This window comes from Rhipicephalus sanguineus, chromosome 4 (genome assembly GCF_013339695.2).
Source record: "Rhipicephalus sanguineus isolate Rsan-2018 chromosome 4, BIME_Rsan_1.4, whole genome shotgun sequence".
Taxonomy (NCBI): Eukaryota; Metazoa; Arthropoda; class Arachnida; order Ixodida; family Ixodidae; genus Rhipicephalus; species Rhipicephalus sanguineus.
This window is the reverse complement of record NC_051179.1, coordinates 101,960,677-101,984,324: the sequence shown is the minus strand read 5'-3', so window position 1 is coordinate 101,984,324 and position 23,648 is coordinate 101,960,677. Positions and strand designations below refer to the sequence as shown.

Below are 23,648 nucleotides of genomic sequence, written 5' to 3'. Positions count from 1 at the left end.
ACACACGAATTCTGTAACCGGTCCGGCACCAATGCAAATTGCGCAACGAGTGGTTTGTTTGAGTGGCGTCCAACCCATTACAAAGCCTCTACAATAATTCTTCATCGTCATCACCACAGCATCAAGAAAGTGCACATAATCCTTACAGGTGTTTTAGCGAGTACCACGTTCTCCGCAGATTGACGAAAAAATTGCATATGGGCTGCTTCCCTACTTCACAAAAAGTAGATGATTTAAGCGGGGGGTTCTTGGCAAGTGCACTTCTATTGTTGCCAATGAGCCCATAAGGCTCCATGATCCTTTCCTCAGGCTCTCAATGAAGTAATAATCCTTCTCTCTCTCGCTCTCCGTTTCTCCGGTTAACGTAGTTCTAAAGCGTGGGTGGCACAGTTAAATAACGACCCGGGCGTCACAAAAATATGATTACGTAACTAGTGGGTCGTTTAAAAGCTTCCACCCATTACAAAGGGCTCGGCCATAATTCTTCATCAGCATCAACCACCGCAATAACAAAGTGCACATAATGCCTCACAGATGGTCCTCGCTTTCTCCGCAGAATAACGATAATGTCGTGGTGGGTGCTTCCCCAACTTCCCAAAATTATGATTTGTGTCGTAGGGGGTACGTTGCTAATGTACTTGTATTAGTACCACAAGATAGTTTATAACGGGCTCTAGAAATGCAGCTCTTCTAGCTTTCGCTGTGACTGTGCTGCGCTTTCCGCGCAGGCCTGGCGTTTTTTGTTACGAAGCTGAGCCCGGACACCACTGTTGCTGACATCAAAAAACATATTGCTTCATTCGATCTGTCTCCCATCTCCTGCCGGCGACTTCAAACCAAATTTCAGTCCTATTCTTCGTTCTACATCGAAGTCGACAAGGAAACACTACACGCTGAATGACCCTTCGATGTGGCCCCTCGGATGCCTCTTCAAGCCATTTCGTGGGGAGCTGCGCGACGACATGCTTCATCCCTCTGAGCAAGTGACTGGAATCGAAAGTGCCGTGTAACGTAGACATATTCTACCAAAATGCTCGTGGTCTACGTACCAAGACACGAGAGTTTTTTCTCTAATGTTCTTTCGTCTTCTTTTCCTTGTATTGCTATTTCTGAAACCTGGCTAGGCGCTGAAATTCCCTCATCTGACTTTTTCCCCCCCCTACACACCACCTTCCGCAGTGACCGAGATTTCAGTGAAACCAAGCAGAAAGCGGTGGCGTGCTGATTGCCATTGACAATTCACTGAAATCCGTTAGACGGAAAGACCTAGAAACTATCGAAGAATCCATTTGGCTAGAAACCACCTTGAGCGCAGTGAAAAATTGTTGATTGGATGTTTCTATTTACGCCCAGCATGTCCCCTGCCTCGTTTCATGATGTCATGTCTTCCATTGAACTTGTGGTATCTTCTCATAGTGGGCACAGAATTATTGTTGTTCTTGGGGATTTCAATGCACCTGGAATTGACTGGAGCACGCTTACTTTTTTCTCATTACAATCATTTCATAGAGAAAAAGTGCAGCCTGCTCTTGGACTTTCTGGCGTTTAATTCCCTACTGCAACATAACTCAGTCGTCAATTCCAGTGGCAACGTCTTAGACCTGTGTGTGTCAAACGATCAACCCCTTGAAGTTTCCCGCTCCGACATCTCTCTTGTACGTCCGGACAAATTCCACCCACCACTTAACGTAAGATTATCCGCATCAGCCGAAACAACGAGCTTCAGCAGTTACGTAAACAAATCTCCGAGATTTGCCTTCAAGCGAGGTGATTACACGGCCTCTATCATCACTTGTCTACCGTTGAGTGGTCACAGGTTACTGACAAACCAAATGTTGATGAGCAGGTTGATCGGTTTACGGAGCTTGTACTGAGCAGCATGCGTAATTTTATTCCCCAATATACACCTAAACAACGTAAATATCCCCACTGGTTCTCATCTGAACTTATCAGTGCACTGAAGCATAAAGATCACGCACACAGAAATCTAAATGTTCTCCATCCAGCGAGTGGAAGGAAGAGTTCAGCTTCCTTCGAACTCTCTCTAAACGCCTATATAAACGGGATCATAGTTCGTATATTGAATTCTTAGAAAAAGCGCCTCTGACAGGCCGCTGAGTTTTGGAAGTATGTACGTAAACGGTCCAGCAAAAGCGGAGAGTCCTTCAGACTACTGGACTCAAATGGGGTAAGTGCATGCCGTCGCTGACTGTTTTGCCACGCATTTCTCATCCGTTTATAAGGCCTCAGACTCTAGCACTGATATCAGACAACAGCCCAAGGCGGTTAGCTCATCCAGTGCTTTGTCGCTGGATGAAAATCTTATCTGCGAATGCATTAAGCGCTTAAAACCATCCTTATCATGTGGCCAGATGGCATCCCCTCCGCCATACTAAAAGCTTATGGTAGTATATTTGTCCCAGTACTAACTACGATATTTAATAACTGCCTGGAACACTTCCACATTTCCAAGCATGTGGAAAACTGCTCGGTGTTTTTCCAGTATTTAAGTCGGGCTCTAAAACAGATGCTTCTATTATCGCCGGATTTCTCTACTATGTGCCACATCAAGATCTTCGAGCTGGCTCTTCACGACATATTGTCTTTTAGTGTGAAAAACTCATTGATTCCTAATAAACATGGTTTTCTCGCTGGCCGCTCAACTACCACAAATCTTGCTAGTTTCATGACGCAGATCTCCACATCGATTCTCAGAGAGGACCGGTTGACGTAATTTACTGTGACCTGAGCAAGGCTTTTGACGTAGTCCGGCCACACGCTGATTATGGTTAAACTTGCGCATATTGATGTTGACTTGTCAGTTGTGAATCTCCTGCAGAGCTATCTGCTCCAATAGGTATTGTTATGTTGCCGTAAATGGCCAATTACGTTCTTCTTTGTATAAAGTGACTAGTGGGTCCCTCAAGGGTCGGTATTAGGCCCACTCCTATTTTTAATTTACGTTATGATGTTTCTTTGCCATTCGTAATTCTTCTTCCTCTTGTATGCCGATGACATCAAGATTTTAAGGAAATTCATTCAGTTAACGACTGTCGCTTGCTTGCAGTCAGACTTGCGCTCTTTTTCCGAATGGTGCGACGGTAATAACCTTTCTCTGAATACCTCGAAGACAAAATTCATGTCTATCACTCGCAAAACATCTAGCGTGTCATTTCAATACTCTGTCAATTCTGTGCCGTTATGCAAGGTTTATGAAATCAGTGATCTTGGTGTTGTTGTTGACAGCGCGTTAAACTTTTCTTCTCACGTTAAGCGTGCTGCTATGCGGGGCCTTCGTTCTCTCTCGATGTGTTTGTAGAATATCTCGAGAATTCAGGTCTCCCATGGCCCTACACAAATTGTACACGGCAATATGTCTTCCGCAACTTGAGTATGCGTCCGTGATATGGAATGGCATTGCTCAATCCAGCGGTAACACCATTGAACGAGTCCAGAAAAAATTCCTCAGCATATAACCATCGCTTTGCTAAAAATGACTCTGGATCTCGTTCAAGTACTGCTGAATTATTATCACTGCCATCACTTCACTGCCGACGAAATCGCTCTGATCTCTTATTTCTTTAACAAGCTAGTCCACGGTATCATATCCTGCCCTGTACCTTCTCAATTGTGTAAATTTTCGAATTCCGCGTAGTTACCATAGAGACGACCGTTTCATGTACCCTGCCTGCTTCTTCCAACACCTACCGTTCACAGAATACAAGTCTCTATAATGTTAATTTCTTGAATCCTTGACGTTTTCATAGCCCACAGATCATTGTTTTTATCCGAGCTTTGCACTGTTTTGACATAGTGTGGCGCAATGTACAAAGTTCTTCCCTTCTCAGTCTTTCCCCATAGTTGTATATATGCAATCAATTTTTATGCCCCTTCAATATTTCTCGTGTTGTCTATTTTACTCCTCCCTTTGTGTTCATTTCTCTTTGTCCTACGTGCTTTTTGCTCTTTTTTATTTCTGAAAACTGTCGTATGGTATTGTTTATTTTTATTGTTTTTTTTGTGCGTGCGCCAGCACAAAGACCTTTACGGTTGTTCCTGGGCACGTTAAATAAATCATTGATTGATTGATTTTATTATTATATTATTATTATTATTATTATTATTTTATATATTATTATTATTATTATTATTATTTATTTTATTATTATGATTATTATTATTATTATTAATTAGTATTATTGTGTTCATTTCGCTTTGTCTACGTGTATTTGCTCTTTTTTATGTCTGAGACTGGCTGATGTATAGTTTTTAATTTTTATTGTATTTTTTTGCGTGCGCCTGCACAAAGACTTACGGTTGTTCCTGGCACGTTACAATAAATGATTGATTGATTGATTGATTGATTATTAGATGTTTCTAATTATCGCCCGATTTCTCTACTATGTGCCACATCAAAGATCTTCGAGCTGGCTCTTCACAAATATTGTCTTTTAGTGTTAAAAGCCATTGATTCCTAATCAACATGGTTTTCTCGCTGGCCGCTCAACTACCACAAATCTTGCTAGTTTCATGACGCAGATCTCCACACTTTTTCTCAGAGAGGACAGGTTGACGTACTCTACTGTGACCTGCAACTTTTGACGTAGTCAGCCACACACTGATTATGGTTAAACTGCGCAATTGATGTGGACTTGCCGGTTTGTGAATCTCCTGCAGAGCTATCTGCTCAATAGATATTGTTATGTAGCGGTAAATGGCCAAACGTCTTCTTTGTATAAAGTGACTAGTGGGGGTCCTCAAGGGTCAGTATTAGGCCCACTCCTATTTTTAATTTACGTTAATGATGTTTCCTTTGCCATTCGTAATTCTTCTTTCTCTTGTATGCCGATGACATCAGATTTTTAAGGAATTCATTCAGTTAACGACTGTCGCTTGCTGCAGTCGATTTGTGGCGCTCTTTTTTCCGAATGGTGCAACGCTAATACCCTACCGTTCTCTGAATGCCTCGAAGACAAAATTCATGTCTATCACTCGCAAAACATCTAGCGTGTCATTTCATACTCTGTCAATTCTGTGTCCTTATGCAAGGTTTATGAGATCAGGGATCTTGGTGTTGTTGTTGATAGCACGTTAAATTTTCAGCTCACGCTAAGGCGTGTTGCCTTGCGGGGTCTTCGCACCCTAGGCTGTGTTTGCAGATTGGTCTAGAGAATTCCGTTCTCCTATGCCCTTCCGAAATTGTACACCGCGCTATGTCTTCCTCAACTGGAGTATGCGTCCGTGATATGGAATGGCATTGCTCAATCCAGCGGTAACACCATTGAACGAGTCCAGAAAAAATTCCTTAGCATATATAACCATCGCTGTTGCTAAAAAAATCCTCGTTCAAATACTGCTGGAATTATTATCATCTGCCATCGACGTACGACTGCCGACGAAATCGTTCTGATCTCTTGTTTCTTTACAAGCTAGTCCACGGGATCATATCCTGCCCTGTACTTCTCAATTGTGTTAATTTTTCGAATTCCGCGTAAGTTTAACCAGAGGAAACAGACCGTTTCATGTACCGCCTGCTTCTTCCAACACTCCTACCCGTATCACAGAAACAAAGTCTCTATAATGTTAATTTTCTTGATCTTGACATTTTTCATAGTCCACAATCATTGTTTTTATCCGAGCTTTGTACTGTTTTGACATAGTATGGCACAATGTACAAAGTCTCCTTCTCCGTCCTTTCCGCATAGTTGTATATATGCAATCTAATTTTTCATTCCCCTTCAATATTTCTCGTGTTGTCTTATTTTACTCCCCCCTTTTGTGTTCATTTCCTCTTTGTCTACGTGTATTTGCTCTTTTTATTTCTGAAGACTGTCTGTATTGTATAGTTTATTTTTATTGTATTTTTTTTGCGTGCGCCTGCACAAAGACCTTACGGTTGTTCCTGGGCACGTTAAATAAATGATTGATTGATTGATTGATTATTATTATTATTATTATTATTATTATTATTATTATTATTATTATTATTATTATTATTATTATTATTATTATTATTATTATTATTATTATTATTATTATATATTATTATTATTATTATTATTCACTGCCACAAACGAGCGCTCACTTGGGAGCGCGTCGCCGATTTAAAACGAAGACGTGAAATCCCGGCGCCGGCGGTTACCCGTAACAACGCGCGCAAAGGGAAAAAACAAGTATCCAAAGGCACCCCCCCCCCTCTCGAAACAGCCGCCGACAGCCAGCAGTCTCGGATCAAACGCCCGGCAAAGTCTGAAAACATCGCGAAAGAACAGATGGTGCGCTTCGGGAGGCCGATACGTCAGCCCTTGGAAGCTGCCCGGCGATTGCCTCCCCATTAACGGCGAATGCATATGTATTATGTATTCAACTGTATGTCCCCCTCACCCTAAGCCTCTTCTGGGGCCTGTGAGGCATTTGGTCGATAAATAACTAAATATATAACAAGAAATACCATGACTGTATGATGAGTCACCTGTGCTATTGCCAGCTCATGTACTGGTTAAAACATTTATGAGTGCGGGTTACAAAAAAAAAAGGGGGGGGGGAGAGGGCAAGCGAAGCTGGCTTGTGCGTGCCTGACGTACTACTTTTCTTTCTTTCTTTTGCATTGCGTAAATGTTCTCTCCTAGCTGTTTCCTTCCTCCACGCCTGGAATTAGACCGTCATCCACGTGTTCTGCAGTTGCTAGAGGCAGCAACAATAGTCATGCGTTCATATTCAAGCAACAATGAAACATGGCGACGTGCAATGACGTCACCTCGGTAACCTCGGTAAAAAATTACACCATCTCCCGCTAAAGGGGGCCATGAGGCGATGCGAAGCCGGAGCACTTGCACGATCGCGTTCCGTTGGCGTTCGTTGGGCATGCTACCGACCTCGCGTCGTGGAACGCGAAGAGGGACGCTACGCGCGTCGTATCTTCCATCTAGCCTGGCCGTTAATTCTCACAGGGCAAGCGGGGAACGCGGTCGACAGGCGGGCGAGAGGGGGGCAGCGTAGGAGAGGAGAGAGAAGGGGAGGAGACGCGCATGCGCTCGAGCTCATCGCGGCGTTGCGCAGGAGAGAATTTCGGGATGTCTAGCCCGCGTTTCAGAGGAAGAGTGGAAAGGGGGAGGGGAGAGGGGTATAGGAGAGGGGGGAGGGGAGAGAGAAAGTGGCGAGGGGAAGGGGGGTGAGTGGAGAGGAGGTGTGTGGAGAGGGTATGCGCATGCGCAGTAAGGGTGGTCACGCGCCGCACACCACCACCACCGGATTGAGCTCCGCCTTAAGATACTTCGCATCTAATATCACATTGCCGTGCGACAAACGCCTGATCGCTCATAAGCCCGCGATGGAGAGTGCGTCAATCATTGGAAAGCGGCGCATACAAATATGCAAGTGACCGCCCCACCTTCGAAGGGCTAATTTGCGTACACCCGCATTACTGTACACTCGCAGGCGCCGCGGTTTTCCTTTTTGCGGTCACACCTACAACGCCAATATATGAGGCGTAAGATATTCGCTTAAAAAAATCTTGGGCGAAGCTTCAACAACTGCGCCTTCAAGAGCAGAACGCGAGAACGTAACTGGACCCCTTTCTCACGGCCGTCTCATTCGCTAGGCAGGCTTAGCTGCTCGTTGGGCACCTCAACCGTGCCGCGCTGAAAGGAGCCTGTCAGCGTAACATTCGCCGTTTTATACTAACCTGCAGTGCCTTCTGCAAGTAAGGTTGCGAAGTCCCCACTACACCATAATTCATTCTGCAATTTAGCGAAGTACCCATTACGTTTGCTTAAGGTAATACACGCACATACGCAGCTAGACGCTTTGTCGTTGCTGTTGATGATAATAACGATTAATTAGGCCCAAGCGCTTTGTAATGGGCGAGCCTTTAAACCACCTACACGTTGCGCAATTCACATGGTGTGACCCCTGGTTCAATTCTACGCTTCTGCCACGCAATATTACATGCGTTGCGCGTGTCCTTGCATTATATAACACCTGTAAAGGGCCATTTTCCGAAACAGCTTCAAGCACTGCCGTGCCTCTCTTGTGGAACACCTTCTACGCTACGTACAAAGTCTGGGTTCAATTCCGGCCCGGGCCCATAATTTATTATTTGCATCCATCGAGAATTTTCCCACAAGCACAACGCCCATTTTTCGTTCACAACCAAACGACCCCGACACCTACGGCGACGCCTGAATTTCTGCAAAGCGAGCTATTTTACGCTATCGCGTGAAAACTGTTTTCCCAACCAAACTATTTCATAAAACAAGGCCATGTCACCAAGCATCATATTCCTTTAAAAAAATTCACCAACGATTACAATACTGCCTAATGCGAATTCTGAGCGCAGCTTCGTGTTGGGGCAACGCCAACTGTGTTTGCATGCAGTTTTGGCTACTCGCAGTTGTAGCAATCTAACATTCGTTACATATTGCCACAGAACCTGCCAGCGCTCGAATGCTATGCACACCACTCTGTGCATTGCAAGCTTAGCGAACCAAGCGAAACGCGGACAGCCCCGTTACAAGCGAAGCCAGCCCTGCATGCGCACGATCTCCGACCGAGCGGCCAGCGCGCATGACGGAGGAAGAAAGCCAGGTTAGAGGCCAGTGGCTCGAGATATCGTCTGACTCCGCGTTCGCTCTCTTTCGTCCTCGTTCGCTCTATCCATGCTCCAGGGGCCATGCTCTATCGGTTACGCCACCGACGCCAGCCAACGGCGACGCGGCTCAACGCTGGAACGGGCAAGAGCTGCGCTCTAAAAATTTTCGCTGCTTGCACTAAGTCGCGCAAGGCTGGGACACAGCAGAGCTGCTGGGCACGTTTCAGCTTCTCTTGATAACCATCTGTACAGAATGCATGGGCGGTGATTGAGTGCGTGCCGGTTAATGATGATGGTATAATTTTATATCCACGGCAAACGTCGATCATAACAGCTCTGGTGTAACAAACCCGATAACCTTCTTTATGCATTCGCATGTTCTGTGATCTAGATAGTTGTAGTTGGTGTTTTCTGGGCAATTATATATGTTTTTTCGTTTGAAGCATGTATGCGTGGCGTTCTTTGATGCATGAGCTGCATATGGGGACAGGCCTCAGCCGCATAGCCACGTTACCTCTCTCACAAAAATAATCCAACAGATAAAACTTGTTCCTGTAAGCGTCGCAGTTCACAAAATTTATGCACAATGAAGTATTTGCTTTAAGTTCACACTTTTTATGCATTCATTCTCATGGTAGGACAAGGCATTGATGTTTCTTTAACACATAAGTGCACAATGGTATCCTGGATTGTACAAGGTTGATAACCCTATTGAAAAGTGTGCTCTTTTTTAGGGCAGAGACAGCGGGAGAACACAATTAGCATAGGTACAGGAACTACTCGACACAGCGCATGTACGTCATAGGAAAGGGGAAAGGACAATGAGTTCTAAATGAAACAGATGTCTGTCAAGGACTGTACTTTATATAAATAGAGAATGGGCTACAAGTACCTCCACATATATTACAGCGAGGAAGGCAGGGAATTGTTGAAGGACAACATGAAGAACTTCTATTTTCTGGCCACCATTGTGATCACGGCAGTGAGCTTCGCAGCAGGGTAAGCACGCGTATATATGGTTTATTGCCGGTTCAGAAATGTGACTGTCTAACTTGAATGTCAGGCACCGACAGAGTGAGCTCTTCCTCTTCGTCGGCGAGACGATGATGATGGTGTGGCCATACGGCGCGCCAGTCTTCGCTACAACTGCGCCCTCGGGAAGCAGGAGCAATCCCGGCTATTCAAGGAGAGAAGAGCACAATCGGGTAGTAGGTTTGAACCCTTTGACAAGCACTGTCTCGCGTTCACGACGCCTTAAATCTGCGAGTCTCAGCAGGCGGCGTGAACAGCTCGAGCACATAGTTCGTAGGGACGTCTGTTGTACGATGTGGTAGGGACTATGATGGGTCTTCTGTCGTGCATGAACGGGCCATATGACGGCATTCGTCGACGTAGCTGGAGGCTTCAGACAGGGGCGGCAGTGTAACGGGCCATGGCGCTTGGGCAGAATCGCGCCGAGTGTACAGGCAGGTTTAGGACCACACAGTGGAAGAATGCCGAATATGACGTCGTGACCTGCGAGCCGGTTTTATAAGCGCAGTTTATATATGGCAAAGCAGGTCTCAGATGGTTTGGTCGAATGTAATCTACATGGATATGATGCGGCCCATAGTGCAATTGGACAGTTCGGGTATGCCATTTCTTTAGGAATGATGAGCTGCAGTGGCGTGATGGACGGTACGCGTCACACTTGCGGAAGAGCGTTAACAATTTCCGAAAGAAACGCACGTCCCCTGTCAGAAGTTCCCGCGGGGCACCATGATGAAGTATGAAGTGGTGCAACGACGCAACGTCGAGGGCTGTTGCTGTTTGCAGTGCCACGAGCAAGGTGGTAAGGTGATAACGAGTGAGGTGGTCGACAGCGGCAATAATCCAGCGATTGTCAGCTTGTTTGCAGGGAAGAGGGCCGTAGAGATCTATGCCGACGCGGTCGAATGGTCGAGATGACCAAGGAATTGGTTGCAAAAGACCAGAAGGACGAGGAGCAGGAAGCTTGCGGCGCTGGCACGTTGTGCATGAGCGAATATACTTTCGCACATGCACAGCACATGCACATCGCCTTGCGTAGGTCGCTAAGTATTCACCATGTCCACTTTTTCTTTGTGTCATCACTGCACCGAGTCCTATGCCGCTGGCCTCAGAGTGGACTTCAGTGTGGGCCATGAGGTCTAATTGGTGCAGTACGGGAGGCGACGCTAGTAAGCGCCGCATTGTTGTCAATGCACCTTTGAAAGCTGCGCTGCGGACTAAGCAGAAAAGACTGTATCTCCTCGGAGCAGCTGATACAACAGAGGAATGATAGACGTCAAATTTCATATAAAACGACGAGTGCAAGAGCACAGCCTGATAAAGCTTCGGAGTTCCTTCAGGGACGTGGCTTTCTGGAACTCGGTGGCGGTGCACAGTTTGAAAGCGTCGGGTTGTATGCTATCGTTGTATATCACGCGTTCGAGTATTTCTCCATGTTCAGTTGGAGGCCTGCGTCGGTGATGCACTGCAAGACTTGTTGTAGACCTTACAAATGAGCGGAAAAATATGGAGAAAAGACGACGACGTAGTCAAGGTAAAATAAGCATGCCTTCCATTTTAGCCTACGAAGAATATTGTCCATCATTTGTTTGAATGTAGCAGGAGCATTGCAATGCCCAAATGGCAAAACGTTAAATTGATACAGGTGGTACGGCATAAAAAAAGATGTGCTTGGGCGATCAGCCGGAGTCATAGGCACTTGCGAATAGCTTCACGGCAAATCGGGCGACGAAAAATACTCCGCGCCTTGCAAACAACTAAGCGCGTCGTCGATCCGAGACAAAGGGCAGTCTTTCCGAGTTATTAAGACAGCGGTGGTCGATGCAAAATCGGATGGGGCTATCCTTTTTGATTACCAGGAGTGCAGGTGACGCTCAGGGTTTATTAGGAGCTTTAACCACTCCACGTTTAAGCATTTCACTTGTTCTTCAATAATACGGTGCTCTATAGGCGATGCACGATTATGCATCTCGCGCTGTGGTGAGTGAGTGCCCGCGCCCATCTCATGGTGCACATTGGATGTGCAGCCTAGAGATGCTTGAGGACAATCGAATGTACAGTGGTGTTTTCGTAGCAAATTGACGAGCTCTGGAAGGTGCACAGGGTTCAGGAGGGCGTCCACTGCGTTTGCTTTCTAACAGGTGGTATTATCAAGTGGTAAGTCTAAGACAGTCACTAAGTCGGCAGGCTGCAGGCGTCCAAGGCACTTGCCACGACGCAAGGTGAAGTGCGAGGCACAAGCGTTGTAAACAAACAGATGATTAAGGTCACCGCTGAAAGTAAGGACAGCGAAGGGAAGGCAACAACGTCGACGAAGAAAATAGTATAACGATACAAAAAGTGCTGCAGTATCAGTGGCACAGCCAGAGCAGGCAGTCACAATAATCGAAAAGTGAAGAGGTATTGTGGTGTCCTGTGTAATGACCCGTTTGACACCGAAATACTCAAGTTCATGTAAGCGCGTATGGGGAAGCCGAGAAAATTCAACTTCAGTGCGAGACAGTCACTAATGGCCTGATGATCAGAAGGAAAGTCCCACCCCAAGATGATGTATCACGAGGATGAGAGGATGACGAACTCAACTGTGTACAAAAAATCTTTAGGGCATAAGAAACATACGGGCGAAAAAAGGAGGGACTCAACACGAGCGCAAGTGTTGTCTACCTTCTTTTTTCGTTCGTGTATTTTTCATGCGCTAACAATTTCTTGAAAACAGGTGTTACAAGGAACGCCGAATTCCCCCTATCGACTGTATATATACATTCTTGAATGGCGGTGCGAGCAGTACAAACAGTAGAAGGGTAATCTACTCTGCACTTGCCCTCCGGGGTGACAGCAAGTGCGCAGTAGATTACCACAGTGCAGTGGCAGCACAGTGCGACTGTCGGGAGAAAATTGAATACTTTGAAGAGTATTTCTGCCACGCAAGTATAATCGCTATCTCTCTTGCATGCTTACTTTGAGTTATCACCACCGGCCCCACACTTCCAGGTCACGAAAGGATCGCTCGTCATCGGCATGACACAGCATCATTGATACGAAAGTGGAGAAAGCCGAGTTTACAATATAGAAGGCGCGAGCAAGTTCAGATGACCATTATTTTATTGTGGCAGCACTCCTCAAAAACACGATTTTTTCTTAGAGTGCAGTGCAATATTGCTTACTTAGTTTCTCAAGGCGCTTTGTTGGGCTAGTTGGTTATGATCCATGAGACTGTTTGGCGTAGCGCACACCCACAAGGACAAAGAAGGACACACACACACACAGCGCTAACTTTCAACTAATGGTTTTATTTTTGATCACACGTGTCCTTTTTATACAGCACCAGCTACACGTCTGTAAGGGATTATGTGCACTTTTGTTGACGCGACGACTGATGACGATGAAGAATTACGGCTCAGCCCTTTGTAATGGGTTGGAAGCTTTAAACGGCCCACCAGTTATGTAATTTGCATTGGGTGACGCCCGGTCGCTATTTCCCTCTCCCGTCATGCTGTATAACATACGATGACGTGGGAGAGAGAAGGAGGGGGCGAAGAACTTTACTGAGACCTCGAGGAAATGGCTCATGCGCTTATGGGCTCCCTTAGCAACCAATACAAGTGCACTTGCGAGGAGCCCACTACGCTCTAAATCATTGTAATATTACTGAGACCCCGAGGAAACGGATCATGCGCTTATGGGCTTCCTTGGCAACCAATACACGTGCACTTGCGAGGAACCCACTACGCTATAAATCGTAATTTTTGAGAAGTAGGGAAGCAGGCACTATGCCATTTTTCGTCATTCTACGGAGAGCCGTGGTACCTGCTAAACGCATGTAAGGCAGTATGCGCACTTTGTTGATGCTGTGCCTGATGACGATGAAGAATTATGGCGGAGCCCTTTGTAATGGGTTGGAACCATTCAACAACCTACTCGTTGCGCAATTCGAATTGTGTGACGCGTGGTTACAGAATTCGCGTTGTGCGACGCTTGGTGCTTATTGTACTCTTTTACCGCGCTAATTGCATATGCTAATGTGGTTCCTTCCCGACATGAAGCCTGTATAGGACCTTTTTGCAAAGCAGCTTGAAGCACCGCCATGGCTCAGAGGTTGAATACTGGGCTCCCACGCAGAGGGCCCAGGCTCGAACCTCGTTCCATTCTGAAATTTTTTTCTTATTCCGTTTTTTTTTCTTATTTCGAGCGATAGTGGTTACGGACACCGGCGGCGGCGGCCAACTACGGCGCCAAATACGGCCGCTGAAATGATCTCATAACAGCTTTCGCTGTAAAAAATTACACCATTTCCCGCTAAAGGGGACCATGAGGCGATGCGAAGCCGGAGCACTTGCACGATCGCGTTCCGTTGGCGTTCGTTGGGCATGCTACCGACCTCGGCCATGCTACCGACCTCGCGTCGTGGAACGCGAAGAGGAACGCTACGCGCGTCGTGTCTTCCCTCTAGCCTGGCCGTTAATTCTAACAGGGCGAGCGGGGAACTCGATCGACAGGCGCGCGAGAGGGGGTCAGAGTAGGACAGAGAGAGGGGGAGGGGATGCGCAGCGCTGGCGCTCATCGCGGCGTTGCGCAGGAGAGAATTTCGGCATGTCTAGCCCGCGTTTCAGAGGAAGAGTGGAGAGGGGGAAAGGGGAAGTGGAGAGGGGGAGGGGAGAGTAGGTGTGTGGAGAAGGTATGCGCATGCGAAGTAAGGGTGGTCACGCCGCACACCACCACCACCACCACCGGTTTGAACTCCGCCATAAGATGCTTCGCATCTAAAATTAGGCGTGCTGCACTGGCCTCGCGGAGGCCGACATCACTGTGGCGTCCCGTGCTTTACCACATGGGCCATTCCGTGCATGAGGGGAAACCATCGCCGCCCTTTCTGTCGGCGACCGGCGGCGCGCCTTTGCTTGTCTTGGCCCAGAAACAAACAAAAAATTACAGCATATCCACGGGTGAATGATGAAGAGCTTGGGCGAAGCTCGTGAAGCAATCATGGTTACACCGTGAAATGTTCAGTGGTTTCGCCCAGCAGTAATCAAAGCGATACGCCGCTCTGATTATTTTTCATTTTTTCTTCTTTTTTTATCTTTTTATTTCTTTATTTTTTCACTTTTTAATTTTTTCATTTCTTTAATTTTTTTCTTTTTTTATTTTATTTTTTTCCTATCTCTATGGGAGGCGGCGTTGAGGCAAGCCCTTGACGTCCCCTCATGGGAGGCCTAGGCCCGGCCACTTAACCCTGCTGGTTTCCCTTAATAAAGTTTATTCCTCCTCCTCCTCCTCTCTATGGGGACAGCGCCATCTAGTATGTCGTCACCCAACTGCAGTTTGCATGCATCTCCATGGGACAGCGCCATCTATTGAATGATAAGGGATACGCGACGGCGGGGGAACGCCGGACGGAGCGACAAGTGACCGGGTGATGCTATAAGGATCTTCGCTCCTAAAAAAACCCTCATTCCCCCCTTGGAAACACGCCTCAACTCATTTCCGACAAAAAAATGTAACGAGATGCTCGTGTCCTGCATAGTATCGCGATACAAACGATACATCGTAAATGTATTTCACTACTGAGATACAAATACATTTTTCAAATGTATCTTGATACAGAAATACAGATACTCAAAAGTATCTCTGAAATACTATCGCGATACTCTTGTATCGCGATAGTATTTCAGAGAGCCCTGCTACCATCCCCGCAAGGCTCTTACGCCCACCTCATCGCCTGGCATTCATGCCGCCGAAGGCGGCCATGCGTTGTTGGCACGTGCACTGCGTCTGTGAGCTTCGCTGACCACCAGACTCTAGTTCTCTTTGCCGTTCTGTACTCTATGACGTCATTCTCGTCGATGACTCCCTGAGCATTCATTCTGCCCTTACTGTTGCTCTCCTTGTACAGCTTGAGCTTCCTTCTGTGGCCGGCCTCACCAACGAGTCACCACGTTTATGTGTGGTCGAGTTCCTTCCACTGCAACCAAGTACCACGACTCATGTCGGATAGACCGCGGACTCCCTCCCATGTTGACTGCTGATGGTGACTACCTGATTACACCCCTCAACCCCCCCCCCCCCTCCAAAACCACCACCATCGCACACTTCGGAGCGGTTATCTGAGCGATGCAGACAGTTTCTATCCGAGGTCAGCAATGACATAGAGAAGTTTTGCTCAACACAGCACAAGCTCACTACGACGTATCATCCAAAGATCAATAGCTTGACCCAGAGGCTTAACCAAACACTCACTGACATGCAGGCAACGTACGCGTCCGCACACCGCCGAGATTGGAATACTGCATTGCCTTTTGTGTCACTCATTCGCATATAACAAATCTCGACACGAGACCACTGGTTATTCGGCTTTCTTTCTTTAATCGAAACCCTAAGTTGCCTATGGACTCGCTCATGCCTTCTTCCGTGTGGCCCCCTATGGTGTATGCTCGATAAGTTGTTGACCGTGCCTCCCATGCATGTCATGTAGTGCGCGCTCGATTTTTCGAGCCCAGAATATAGCAACAATCTCATTACGACCGCCGTCACAGGACCACCCACTTTCCTCCTAGATCTCTTGTCCTCCACTGGTCCCAAGTATTCCGCGTCAGGCTTTTTCAAAAGCTGCTCTTCACCATGCGGTGTACGCCGCCAAATAACTGTTGTTGCTGTTCCTCAAACACTTGGCGCAACCAACTTCGGGGGATCGGCCATTAATCAGACGGCGCCATGTTGACGTGGCTCACCAAATCGCTTCATTCTCTTCGTCGTCATACACTCAACTCCGGTGAGGATCCACGCAACTCCACCTTACTCGACGCCATATGCGGCGGCGTTTACCAACCTTCTTATCCGTTCTGCTTTTCTAACTGACCACAGCTTGTCTCTCCTACATACTACGCGCCCCACCAAGGTTTACTTTTTTGCCTAATGTCAGCCTGACACTGCGTTGAAAGTTTTTATTACCTTTCAAAGTGAATTACCTTTCAGAGAGCTATCACGTTTCATGACCCGAGCTCAAGGTCATGGCACGCCTGGGGCGTAGCTTCTTTCCCCTCTTTCATCCCCCCACCTGTGTACCTTAAAGGGACTGTCTACCGCCCTTCATCGCTTTTCTGTTTTGTACCGCAATGGAAAGCGTACCGTCTGAAGTGTCCAACCTTGCAGCGGTTTCTCTGGATAGTGAGTAGAAATTTTTAAAACAGAATTTTTCGATCTGCGTTCGGTCTTCTTCCATTGGCGTGAAACATGCCCACAACACTTGCTGGTAAACGCGGTGACGATTGTAGTGCCGGTAAAAATTAAAACCGAAAGCACATGTGATTTCTGTAGGATTACTTTATTTTCGGTTAACACTAATGCAATAAATGTGACAGTCGTTTTCAGCGCGCTAGCGGTTAAATGAAGCCTTATTATACGATTACAGGACACTTGTTTTGCTGTAATCGCAGTCTATGCGTTTATTTTAGCCCTGCTGCCCCAATCCAAGTTTTTTTCATCAAAAAGAGGCGATAAATGCACGCCTTCACAGCGCAGTACAAGACATCCTAACAATACAGCGACACAGTACGACGAGCGTGGAGGGCCGCATGGCATAGCGGATGAGTTGAAGCAGACGAAATCGAAGACGGCGCCGCAAGCAGCGCCACCGGGCGCCTTTTTGGATACATGAGCAAAAAAAAGCAGAAAATTACTCACTGACGCAACATAAAGCTGCCTCAAATGCTTAAAATACAGTTTCAAGTTATACATGTTTGTTTTTAAGCAAAATGAGTCTACCTGCGAGGATTTCTTGTCCTTCCAATAGATTGACCACATCGCAGTTCAGTGACGCTAGCGGCCATTATTTCACGATTTTCAACATCAAATTAAAAATATAATTCCTTCTTTATGGGAAAAAGCATGCTCGTTGCCGCCGATGTGACGAACGCTCTTCTCCTTTTCACCACAATCAGAAAATTTTTTCCGAGTGGTAGACAGTCCCTTTAGGCACTCATCAGGGCGAAAAGCGAGAGAAAGCGCTCCCCGTAACTCCGGTCGTTCTTGAAGAATTCGAAAAATTTTGCGGCGATCGATTCGTAAGGCAATAAACCCCGATAATAAGATACATCGGTGATTACTTGGAAAAGTGGTTCAAGACTCATTTAAAGAGTGAACATCTTTGATTCCACTCAAAGAAGAATTAAAGTGTTCTATTCTTTGTAAAGAGATTCTTGTCGATAATTACAGCTTTTTATCTTTTGTAAATAGTTTGACAATAATTTGCATCAATATTTATCTTTATGCTGTATGCGGCTTGCTTCCTCTCGCTCACTATTGTATTAAAGTTTTGTGACCATCTCTATTTACGCCTTCTAATGTATTTTATACTGGCTCATTTAGTGCACGTCCTGGACACTTTTTTTCATTAACCTATGGTCTTGTTTGCAGTCCTTGACTTTGGGACCTTCGTCTGCAGAATCATCTGTGCACTCTCATTGTAATCGAATAGTAAATGAAATGAACCTGAAACAGTATCGCCTACACCTCTTTGTTTATCAACCAGTTCTGCTGTCTTCTGATCCCGTAACGTTACGCTTGTCATTTTTCGTTCCATCGCAAGCTGTGTGGTCCTAATCTTTTTTAACACGAAAGTGTTTGATGCCAGGGTCCACTAAGAGTTCACTGGCGTATTTCCTTCACGGATATGACGTTGGTAAAATGCACACTAACGGATGAGAAAGAAAAAAACCTTCCGCCGCCGGGAATCGAGCCCGTGACCTCCCGGTCCGCAACCATAGGCGCCCGGCGCTCTACCGACTACGCTACCGGGGCACTTGCACGAGGTCTTAAAAACGCGCCTTATATCTCTCACATTCTCTCTCGCACAGTACTCTCTGTTGGCGGGGCAAGGCGGGGAGGGGCGGTGCCGCTGTTTGTGAATGGTGAAGTGAACTGCTCCGTCTGAATATTGTGTCTAACAAAGGAAAACGAGCTCTTAAAAGTAATCTTCTTTCCTTGTGCGATATATTATCACACTTGCTTAACTTTTAGCAGGAGTTGTTTTTCAAAGTTGTCGTCGCTGCTTCTTCCACGTTTCCTCGTTAAGAGGTCATCCGCTACACTGAGCATTCTCTCAATGCATGCGCTGGAAGGAAGGGCAGTATTATAACGTATAGGAACACCTTGCGCACCAGCTCCTAGGTGCGCAGTGCTTCGATGCTATAGTGTCCATGTCCTCTATGAAGCGTCGCGCTTCGCTGTTGCTGGCTCTCGGGTAAGGCTTTGCAGGGAAGGCAAAAGAAAAAGGCCAAAAAATAGGTTCTTTAGGGACCCCCCGTCTGACAGGACGTCGGGTCCCTAAAGAGCGGTCGCGTATATTTCGGGACGAGAACTTTCGTAGAAGACTGGTTACAACTTGATTTTGGAAAAAAAAAGTAATTGATTACCGCTGAGCAATTACAAGAAACATAATTCAATCAAACAGAATATTACAGCTCCGGAAAAGTAATCGATTATATTACAAAATTACAAGAAAATATATTGATTACAAGTAATCGATTACTTGTAACGCGTTACGTACAACTCTGATATCGAGTACCAGGTTTATTATGCGCTTCTTGGTGCCATCTTTGCGCGGGATTCACGAGCTGCTCAATCTAGGTATATGTTAACAATTTCAGCTACAACTACGGTTAAATCATGATCATGGGCGTTAGTCGTTCGCGACGGAGATGTGCCACTAGGCATCAACGTTTGTACACCACGTCAAACGGTGCTATGGCTGACAAACACCAACAGACATTGTAAAAGCTCTAATATATCAATACACAATAAACAATCAACTACTTCTGTGAAGACACGTTTCACTTTCGTGTTATACCGATTTTTATGACGGAGGGATCAGCTATGTTTTTTAAGTGCGAAGCATTTCTTAGCGAACCAAATGCACTTTGAGCGTTTCTTTCTATCTATCTATCTATCTATCTATCTATCTATCTATCTACTATCTATCTATCTATCTATCTATCTATCTAATCTATCTATCTATCTTATCTATCTATCTATCTAGCTATCTATCTATCTATCTATCTATCTCTATCTATCTATCTATCTATCTATCTATCTATCTATCTATCTATCTATCTATCTATCTATCTATCTATCTATCTACGTCTGGGTGCTCTCGTGATCACCTCCTAAACATGGTATAGACCGAAATTGGCATGGGAGGGTGAGACGGTTTGAACGAATATAACTCTCTGGTCACGACCTACATAAAGTGAAAATCCTTTCGCGTACGTCGTCAAACCGTTTACTTCAGACACGTGTGGCACATACCCGTATACCACGGGTCGCGATCTGCGAGTATGCGCCACAGGTGATTGACAGTTTATATCTATCCAGGAGGAGTAGCGAGAACAGACATTAGTCATTTAAATGCGGTAGCGTTGAGTAAACCCGACATCGGCAGCGTTGACCCGAGGAATGCAAACAATAAAATCAGGATACCAGCAAGAATCGAACCTAAGTATTCTGCGTCGCAGTCAGGTATTCTACCACTGAGCAACGCCAGGTCTCTAAACTGCTTTGAAAAAATGCCCTAAGCAGGTGTAATGTTTGGGCGATGTAAACTGTGGTTGCATTGCTGGCCACCTAATTTTATGACAAAGCAATAGGCATTACATATGTACTCCTATATTGTAGGCGTCATGTCGGGTTACCGTCCATTGTGGTTCCAGTGTTGGCTCCGCTTTTATAGTAGTCTCATAAACATTACATTTGTATTCATATAATTCAGCAAGCTATATTCAAGCGTTGCTCGACCCCGGAGGAATACGCTAACGAATGTTACGTAGGATATTCACATCATCGCACCGTCAAGTGAACTTAGTTTTGAGAGTAGGGACCTTTAGCTTGTACGTATACGTCTTTACGTTACCGTGTAACCGGACACCGGATGTAATCTGCGCATGCGCGAACCTTTACGGAACATAAACGTTTACGGACAACTTTTTTTTTTCTTTTTGCCATGGAAAGACTTTCTTTGGAACAATTAGGCCTTGCCCCCCACCCGCTCCCCGAAAAAAAATCCTGGCTACGCGCCTGATGTATGTACACTGACGTCCTTTATGAAAGGAAACACGCGGGCGCGTGGCCTGTCCCCTGCGGCGGCTGCCTACAGCACCAACAACCGACAGCTAAAGAAAACACGTCCGCTTCTACATACATACATACACACATACATACATACACTGTCGTCCTTTCACAAAGGACAGCAGTGTGCGTGTGTGTGTGCGTGTGTGCGTGTATGTATGTATGTATGTATGTATGTATGTATGTATGTATGTATGTATGTATGTATGTATGTATGTATGTATGTATGTATGTATGTATGTATGTATGTATGTATGCACGCATATATGTATATATGTATGTATGTACATTCATTTTTCTAGGGAAAACGAGCGGAATGAGAGCACCACAGCTGCGCCGAATCGATTCAGGGTGGCAAATAGCACAAGCGAGTGCCGTCGTCTGTTCGTAAGTACTGTATAAGCAACTGTACAACTATTTAGTAATTGCGCAAATTTCTGAAAGTGATACCATTCCAATACCACATCATTTGCTCCATCTTACCTGTGGAGATCTGGCCCCTTGTCTATCTTATTTGAGCGCAGAAAGTGTCGTATTGAGAAACAGCAGATTTTTTAAAGGATGAAGTCACATCCTCATTGGAATCATAACTAAATATTGCTCAGACAAAAGCTTCATCAGGCTAAAATAAACGATCATGTAAGCTAAATAATATCGCTCGAAAATCTTGCTTTCATAGTGAATCTTTTGCATACTTAAAACGTCGTAAGATGTTGACGTTTTTGAGAAGAAGGCCGATCCTTTTTTTCTTTGGCCAAATAATATTAGCAACTCATTAATGCAAATGATGATTCGTACGTCAGAAAACTGTCACCTTGGTCTCAATGGTTTATCTCTTTCTTTAGTTGATATTGTTACCAACATTTCTTGCAAAATGAAGAAGGCGTCATTCGGCAAATGCCTTTCTCGAGGGTTGGCATTGTCGTGCGGACTTGTTTTTGTTTCCGTTGTGACCGGGTTTCACTGTCAAAAACTGTTACAAGTGTTATCGCTCGGGGCATACCGCACCTAAACTTATTGGAACATTATCGACGGTTTTTAATTTCTCAAATCAGACAGCACGCATGACGCTAGTTGTCAAGTACAGTTCGGAACATTCGCGAGGACCAGCAATAACGCTAGAATGTAGAATAACTGATATAAAAATGTTAGTGCCTTTCACCCGGTCATCGGTTTTCGCAGTGCACTCCATGGCGCGAGCTGTACACAGCGTAGAGTTAAACGTTTGGCTTGTATCACAGGTTTCGTTCATGCTAGACACTTGACAGTCGTCATCGCTTTTGATGAGAGGTCGGTTAGGTATCGCTGTATATTTAAGCGATCTCCGTTTTGCCCGGAAAACACGTTGTATCCAATCTGTCGCCGCTGGCGGTGATCACCCCGGCGAGGGTATCGAGCACACGTTGTATGAAGTCTTGCTGTCGCTGATCGGCCCATCAATCGCACACAAAGCTTGTTATGACGCAACGGAGTGCCGCTAAATTACCATGCATTGTACACAGAGAATTCACAAAGACGTTGGACAATACGTTGAAAGTGCGCGGTAGTTGCCGCTCCGTCCGACTTCGTTGAGTGTCGCACACATTCCTGTCGGAGCTTGACATCCTTTTGCTTCAGGTTGCTGTTGTTGCATCCCAGCACGCAGCACATGAACCCAACCACCGCGATTCATCTAAATACGGCCGCTAAAGCTCGTTAATGCAGCTCGCTGATGCACTGACCGTACCGAATACTCCAAGTACTGGCATGCACTCGGTGGCGTAGTGCAACTCGCGGTGAGGTCGGTCTATTGATAGAGCATCGGGCACGTTATTCAAAGGTTGCATATTCGGTCCCTGCCGGCGGCAAGTTTTCTTTTCTCCCACTTCAATTTCCTGACATTTATGTCCTAATTACTACAATACAGTTAAAAGACTAGAAATAACTTCCCCTATGCAATAATTGGCTTCATTGTCTGTTGGTTTGCATTAAGGTTACGTCTAACAAAATAAAACAAGCCCTTAATTTCTCTTGTGTCCGCAGTTATCGATCTCATAAACAAGATCACATGCTTTATATGCCCGCACAGCTGAGACATTGATATTATCCTCTTACAGTGTGGAGAAGAGTGGAAAGATGATTGCCGAAATGGATGCTTTTGTGTTTCACGCAATGCCAGCGAGCCTTTTCTGTGCATTACGGATGCAGAAGCAACATTCTACTATAGTTCAAGGTATAACTAACCTCTCCTAACACGACGACGAGCATTACCACTGCGGCCAAGTGAAAACGCAGTTTTGTAATAAACGTCATCCATGGGACACACAAGAAAAATAATATTGTGTTGTTTCTTCATGAAGAATTCTGGTATAACACGAAATAGGGTTTCTTTCTTTCGGCTGCCGCAGTGGTCTAGTGGTTACAGTGCTCCATTGCTGACCCGAAGCATGTGGGTTCGATCACGGCCACAGCGGTCGCATTTCGATGGAGGCGAAACGCTTTGTCCTTTTCCTAGGCGGCTTCGGTTTATTTAGTGCAGTGCATTATATTATGGTGCTTAGCTTCGCACCGTCCGCTGACTGGACTTCCGAGGAAGGCCGTGAGTATGGGAACCCTGACCTTCCCCGTAATACCTGGTCATCACACTTTCATTAGGCCACAAATCAATGAACTGCACTTTTTCGACCAGCCAAGAGACGTATATCGCCTCCGCCACCTTTTTTTTTTTTTTTTTTTTTTTTTTGACAAAGTACGCAGCGAGAAAATTGATACGTAGCTATGGAAATGTATATTTTGTTGTTGACATGTCTCTTTCCTACACCTTAAATGTCGGCTATAAGTTTACCCAATTGGCAAATGAAAGCCTCTTTATAAAGATCCGTGATGAACTACTGTACGGGAACCTACCTAGTATTGCATCCTTTGGCGAAATTTT

The 23,648-nt window shown here is 45.7% G+C and overlaps 1 long non-coding RNA gene across 1 annotated transcript; it reads left to right on the top strand.

Moving 5' to 3' along the window:
* The first annotated feature begins 9,477 nt into the window (after positions 1-9,477).
* LOC119390475 (uncharacterized) lies at positions 9,478-23,050 on the top strand. Its single transcript, XR_005183326.2, has 3 exons — positions 9,478-9,589; positions 21,037-21,121; positions 22,831-23,050. It is a non-coding gene; the product is annotated as an uncharacterized LOC119390475 (long non-coding RNA).
* Positions 23,051-23,648: the final 598 nt, after the last annotated feature.